This window comes from Lactuca sativa, chromosome 8 (assembly GCF_002870075.4).
Source record: "Lactuca sativa cultivar Salinas chromosome 8, Lsat_Salinas_v11, whole genome shotgun sequence".
Lineage (NCBI taxonomy): Eukaryota > Viridiplantae > Streptophyta > Magnoliopsida > Asterales > Asteraceae > Lactuca > Lactuca sativa.
In genome coordinates, this window is record NC_056630.2 from 33,200,674 (window position 1) to 33,207,233 (window position 6,560).

The following is a 6,560-nucleotide window of genomic DNA, read 5'->3' on the forward strand; positions in this document are numbered from 1 at the left end:
GCAAACTTTATGGGATGCATTGTGATGTCTGAAAAAGACATAAAGCAGTTGATTCTGGGCATGAATCTCTTCCTTCAAAGTCAAGAGAGACTTTAAAGAGCTTGTGTGGTTTCCCATTAAATAACGATCAAGTACTTGTTAAGAAGTATTGAAAGGCATCTTTTAAATTAAATCTTATAACGGGTGGCTTTCGCTTCTATTCATGATTTCGATACTTGATATAAGACCAAAACTGAACAAAGTACTCGTGAGATCAATGTGATCTGTTGAACAAGTAGGTAGGAAAGATATGTATTGACTGTTGGATAGGTGAGAAATCTCAAAAAAAAAAAATAATAATTGGATCCTTGGGGAAGAAAAATTCTTGGTAATAGAATGTTTTAGAAGAATCACTCAAAAAAAAAAAATAAAAATAAAAAGAGATTTCAGTCGTAACATATAGTTCATGTACCGTCAATTCATTAATGGTATTGAATGGTGGGTTTCACTTAGTACATAGTAACACGAAACTAAGATCATTAACACAGATTTTTGTATAACCATAAACCTCAGTGGTAAATGCTGAGAGTCTCAAGAGTTATGTTGGTGAGATGAAGTATAATGGAGAAAAATGATGGAGGTGGTATAAGAAACAAATGTACCTCTGCTATAAAAGAAGGACTAAGCAGAAAACTCTAAACTCAATGTGAGTAGAGTAAGGTAGCTTATGATTAGAGTGAATATTGCAGCCTAGCTTGGGAAAACATGATTTGTATATATCATGTTATTAAGGCTTCACTGAAAATCTTTTGAGGCTTTAGTCAACATGCAGCAGCATGCTTCTAGGGACATATAGAACGTGTGTAGAAAAGAAATCATACCTTGTGGATCTTCATCATTGAGAATAACACTTAAAAAAATTGATTAAAACAAAAAATACTTTTGTATTTTGTGAAAAATATTTAATTGAACAAAAAAGAAAAATATTTTTGAATTTTATGAATATAAAAAGAAGTATTTAAAAGAGTGTACATGGTAATACAAGGAATATGCCTTGAGAAGAAAAAGAAGCGAACAAGTTCGGAAGGACCGAACCCACTATATACCGAACATTTGGTTCATTTCGGTTCTTGGTCGAGCTTCACCCGAAATAGACCGAACGTTCGGTTCATTTTGGTTCGCTCTATTTCGTTTCTTACCGTTATTGAAGCGAAGGCGATTTTGGTACTGATTTTGCTTCCATCATTCCTAGGCCTTGCAAAATCTTGTTGAAGCTAGCTTCAGGTAAAGCCTTAGTGAAGATATCTGCTAGTTGATCGGTTGTCCTTACAAAGTGAGTTTCCACGTTGCCATCTTCCACGTGATCCTTGATAAAGTGATACCTCAGTGCTATCTGTTTGGTCTTTGAGTGTTGCAATGGGTTATGACAAATCCTTATTTCACTTTTAAAGTCGCAATTTAGTGGGATTTTCTTCATGTTCAGCCCGTAATCTCTTAGCTGACTTTGTATCCATACAACTTGAGATGTGCATGATGCTACAGTGATGTATTCAACTTCTGTAGTAGAGAGAGAAACACAAGTTTGTTTCTTCAATTGCCAGCTAACCAATTTACCGTCTAGAAATTTGCATCCTCCAGTGGTGCTTTTACGATCTAATCCACAGCCACCTAGGTCAGCGTCTGAGAACGCTTGAACAAAAAATCCTAAGTTGACTGGATACCACAGACCGAGAGAGGAGGTTCGCTTCAGATAGCGAAAGATGTTTTTCACGGCTTGCAAATGAGGTTCTCGTGGGTTAGCTTTGATTCTCGCATAGTAACAGACTGAAAACATGATGTCGGGTCTACTGGCTGTGAGATACATTAGAGGCCTAATCATTTGACGATAGAGCGTCATGTCAGCGGCCGGCTTCTCCAATGAGGGCGTAAGATTTGTCCCAAAAGCCATTGGAACTTTCACTTTGGAGTCCCCCGCCATACCAAATTTAGCCAATAACGTCTTGGTGTATGCCTCTTGATTAATAAAAATGCGTTCGGGTCCCTGTCTAATGTTTAAGCCAAGGAAAAAGTTAATTGGACCCATTGAGCTCATCTCAAATTTAGTTTCCACCAACTTCCTGAATTCAACTGTTAAACTGGGATTCACGGAAGCAAAGATGATGTCATCAACTTAAATTTGGACTATCATAAGGTGGTTACCCTCTCTCTTTCGAAAGAAGGTTGGCTCAACCAAACCTTGTTTGAATTTAGACATTTTTTAGAACCGAGTTACAGTTTCATACCATGCTCTGGGAGCCTGTTTTAGGCCATATACCGCTTTATCAATTATGTAGCAGTGATCTGGATACTTCTCATTCACGAATCCTGGGAGTTGCTCAACGTACATAGTTTCTTCAAGTTCTCCGTTGAGAAAGGCACACTGACGTCCATCTGATAGAATTCAAAGTTTTTGTGTGCAGTGTAGGCAAGAAAGATACGAACGAAATCTAATCTTGCAACGGGAGTGAAGGTTTCTACATAGTCGATACCTTCTCCCTGACAGTAGCCTTTCACAACCAACCGAGCTTTGTTACGAATCGCGTTCCCCTCCTTATCCATCTTGTTTCTAAATACCCATTTGAGACCTACAACTGAAGCATCCTTTGGAGTTGGAATAAGACGCTATACTTTATTTCTTTCAAATTCATTCAACTCATCTTGCATGGCTTACACCCAGTTAGAGTGATCAAGTGCTGAATTAACAGTCTTCGGTTCAACTTTGGAAACAAAGGAGTTGAACATACAAAACTCCACTTGAGAAAAGAGTGCAGCTTGTTTCGCTTTGATCTGAGATCGAGTTAACACCTTTTCAGAAGATTCTTCAATAATTTGACTTTGAGGATGATCTTTTGTCCATTTAATAAGCGGCAGGTAATTTGGATCACAAGTGGGATCCAATTCTGCATTGATTTCTTCTTCCAATTCTGATAGCATGTCATCATCATTGACATTGGTGTTCTCCCCCTTGAAGGATGACACCTGTTGAGAATCTGGATTAGTATCTTCTCTTTCTATTTGATTCTCAAAGAAGCTTGATGATTGTGACGATAAATTCTCCCCTGGAATGATGAACCTTGATCATGTTGTAGTAATGGACCCTCCCCCTGGACATTAGGAAGGTGATTCAAAGGTTCGCTTTCGTTTAGCCTCTCGGTTGCTTTAGGTGTATCATCAGCCATCTTTTGAGCAGCATCATCAATGATTTGACTTAGACTATCAACCTTGTTGTCTTTCGCCGTTGATTCAGAATCAATTGCTGTTTGAGGCTCGTCAAAAAGAAGCATATATTGCTCGAAAAGATTTGAAATAGAGGCTGTAACTTAACAAGTCTTTGGAAAGATTTCCTGTATGGCACCTTCGGTTGTCTTCATCTTCTTAACATAGCTATCGTCAAAAGTGACATAGTATGTTTCTTCAATCTTCTTAGAGCGCTTGTTTAGAACTCTATATGCCTTAGAATTCAGGGAGTAACCTAAGAATATTCCTTCATCTGCCTTAGCATCAAACTTATTTCGATTCTCTTTAGAGTTGAAGATGAAGCATCTTGAACTGAATACATGGAAGACTTTCACATTCGGTTTGCGATTGTTTTCGTAGGGAGTGATAGAGAATCGCTTGTTCAGATATGATCTGTTCTGAGTTTAACAAGTAGCAGCGATTGCATCAACCCAGAAATATAAAGGTAATGATGCGAAGCAAAACATCGTTCGAGGTGCTTCACACAAAGATTGGTTTCGCCTTTCAACAATACTATTTTGTTGTGGAGTATAGGGGGCTGAGAAATTATGTGTCATTCCTTTCTCAGCAAGAAGCTCTTCGAAATCTTTGTTCTTGAATTCCAAGGCGTTGTCGCTTCTTACATTACGAACAACTTTCCTCAGTTGAAGTTCTATCTGTTTTATGAAGAGCTTGAGCTTTGGAGTAGCCTCAGATTTTTGCTTCAAGAAGAACACCCAAGTGAATTCACAGAAATGGTCCACTATGACCAGAATATACTTGTTACCACCAATGCTTTCAATGGAAGAAGGACCACACAGATCGATGTGCAATAGCTCCAATGGTTCTATTACCTTTGTATTGATAATAGAGGGATGACTTTGTCTACTCTGCTTTCCCATTTCACAAGATGCGCATAGGTGATCTTTATTGAATTTAAGAACTGGAAGACCTCGAACATGATCTCCTAAAACCAGCTTGTTGATATCCTTGAAATTAAGATGAGAGAGTCTTCGATGCCATAACCAACTTTCATCTAAATGAGCCTTCGTGAGTAAACAGACTATTGGTTTGCCACAAATTGGGTTGAGGTTTAAGGGGTACATTCCCCCCTTTCGCTTCGACTTCAGCAGAATATTATTTGACTTCTTCTCGACTATTTATGATCCTTCATCATCAAACGATACCTTCAATCTAGTACCAACTATCAGCTGTGATACGCTGATAAGGTTGTGTTGGAGCCCTTCAACATAAGCTACCTTTCTTATCGAGAAATTGCCATTGGTGATCATTCCATAGCCTTTGATTGTACCAAATGAGTTGTTTCTGTACTTCACAATACCACCATCCTTGAGAGACCGAAACTCCCTCAGTTCTTCCATCCTTCCTGTCATGTGACGTGAGCAGCCACTGTCAATATACCATTCTTTGTCAAACTGCTCGTCACTAATAACCTGCAAAATATTAAGCAGATATAGGAACCCAAAGTTTCTTGGGTCCTTGTGAGCCTTTTACAGGACATGGAATAGTAAGAGAGATATCAACCAAATAAGTACGTTTAATCAAAGTTGTTTCATCTTTTCTTTTTATAGTGAAAACTTTAATTTTGGTTGGTTTAGGTTCATTGGACGTAGGTTTTGAGATTTTGACATCAGCATTCTTTTGTGTCTCTCTTGGAATTTTGTCATCTTCTGGATAGAGCTTTCCTTTTCCCTTTAAATCTTTTGAGGAATAAGAATTAGAATGAGAAGATTTGGGTTTAGAAGTGACATTGGGTCTTCTGTTTGTCTGATTCAGCTTGTATGGTTGAGGACCAAAACTGCTCTTTTGGTTGCTGTTAGGCTGAGGACCGAAAACGCTCTTTCGGTTGATATAGGGTTGAGGACCGAAACCGCTCTTTCGGTTGATATTGGGTAGAGGACCGAAACCGCTCTTTCGGTTGATATTGGGTTGAAGGACGAAACTCTCCTTTCGGTTCCCTTCAGTCATGGGACCGAAACAACCCTTTCGGTTCCTTTCAGTCGAGGGACCGAAACTACCCTTGAGACTTATGCTTCCTTTCGGTTCTTTGATTCCTTTTGAGACTTATGCTTCCTTTCGTTCCTAACATAGTGAGGATTTTGTGATCTCCAAAACTATTTTCTTTCTGAGAGATTCTTCTTGTATCTCAGGTTTCGTTGGTGTTTTCGACCTGCCACCTGTTTTGGATTTTTGTGGATGTTAGCCTTTTTCTTTGAAGCACGAGCACAGTATTCGCTCTTTGTTGAAGATGTTTCACTGGTAGTTTGCACCGATTCACGCAATGATGTTTTGGTGCCACTTGTGCTTGGCACATCATATCTTGCAGGCTCATTTAGAGGTTTTGGCACATATCTACCTTTCAATCTCCATGAGGTCTTCTGAGATAGACCTTTTGTCTCGTCAACATTTTCTATTGGTGCTGACCAGAAGAACTCATCACATCCATCTGCATTATCTTCTTCCACCATAGTTGCAGTTCTGCGGTTTGTTGTGGAGAGACTCCTGGAATTGTGTAGACTTGATTTGGAGTGGTTTGTACCTTTTGATACACAACATATTTATCTTTGAGAGTTTTGGTCTTGTCTGTTGATGAGCGAGCGAACTCAACAAAATTTTCAGAAAACAGATTTTTCCATGTTTTAGGTTCACTTTTGATAAATTCTGAACAGTCCACCAAATCCTCTACAAAGATTTCACTCAGATCATCATCCTCATTAAGTTCAGATGCATTTTGAACATCAAATTTATATTCTGAACTTAATTTGGCATTCAATGAGTCAAATTTCTGTACAGTTTCGGTTCTTAACTTGAATTTATTATTCTCATCTAACATATTTTTGAGCATGTCCTTGTGGTCTTTGGACTTTATGTAGGATTCAATTTTGTCAAGACCGATTTTATATGCAGGAGAGACCTCGTCAGAAGATACAACGCTTTCACAGTGGTAAAATTCAGCATCGATTTCATCGTCCTTTAACTCATGGAAGGGTAAAATCGTGTGATGTATCTTCTTTCCTATTTCACAATCAAGATGCAACTGAGTGATATTAAAATAAAGTCTAATCAAACAAAACACAGTTCGTTGTTTTAAAAGTTTAAGATTGTCTCTTTGCAAATAAATCGATTCATCCTTAGACCTAATCAACTCTTTCTCCTTCAGCTCAATCCACATCCTCCTTTCCTCACTCTTCGACGATATCCTGCTAATGTGATCAGTCAGGTTAGAATTTGTGACACGGGTTTGGGTAAGACTGCTGCTTATGCTTGAAAATTTAGATTTTAAGTTATTTAATTCCTTTTCATAG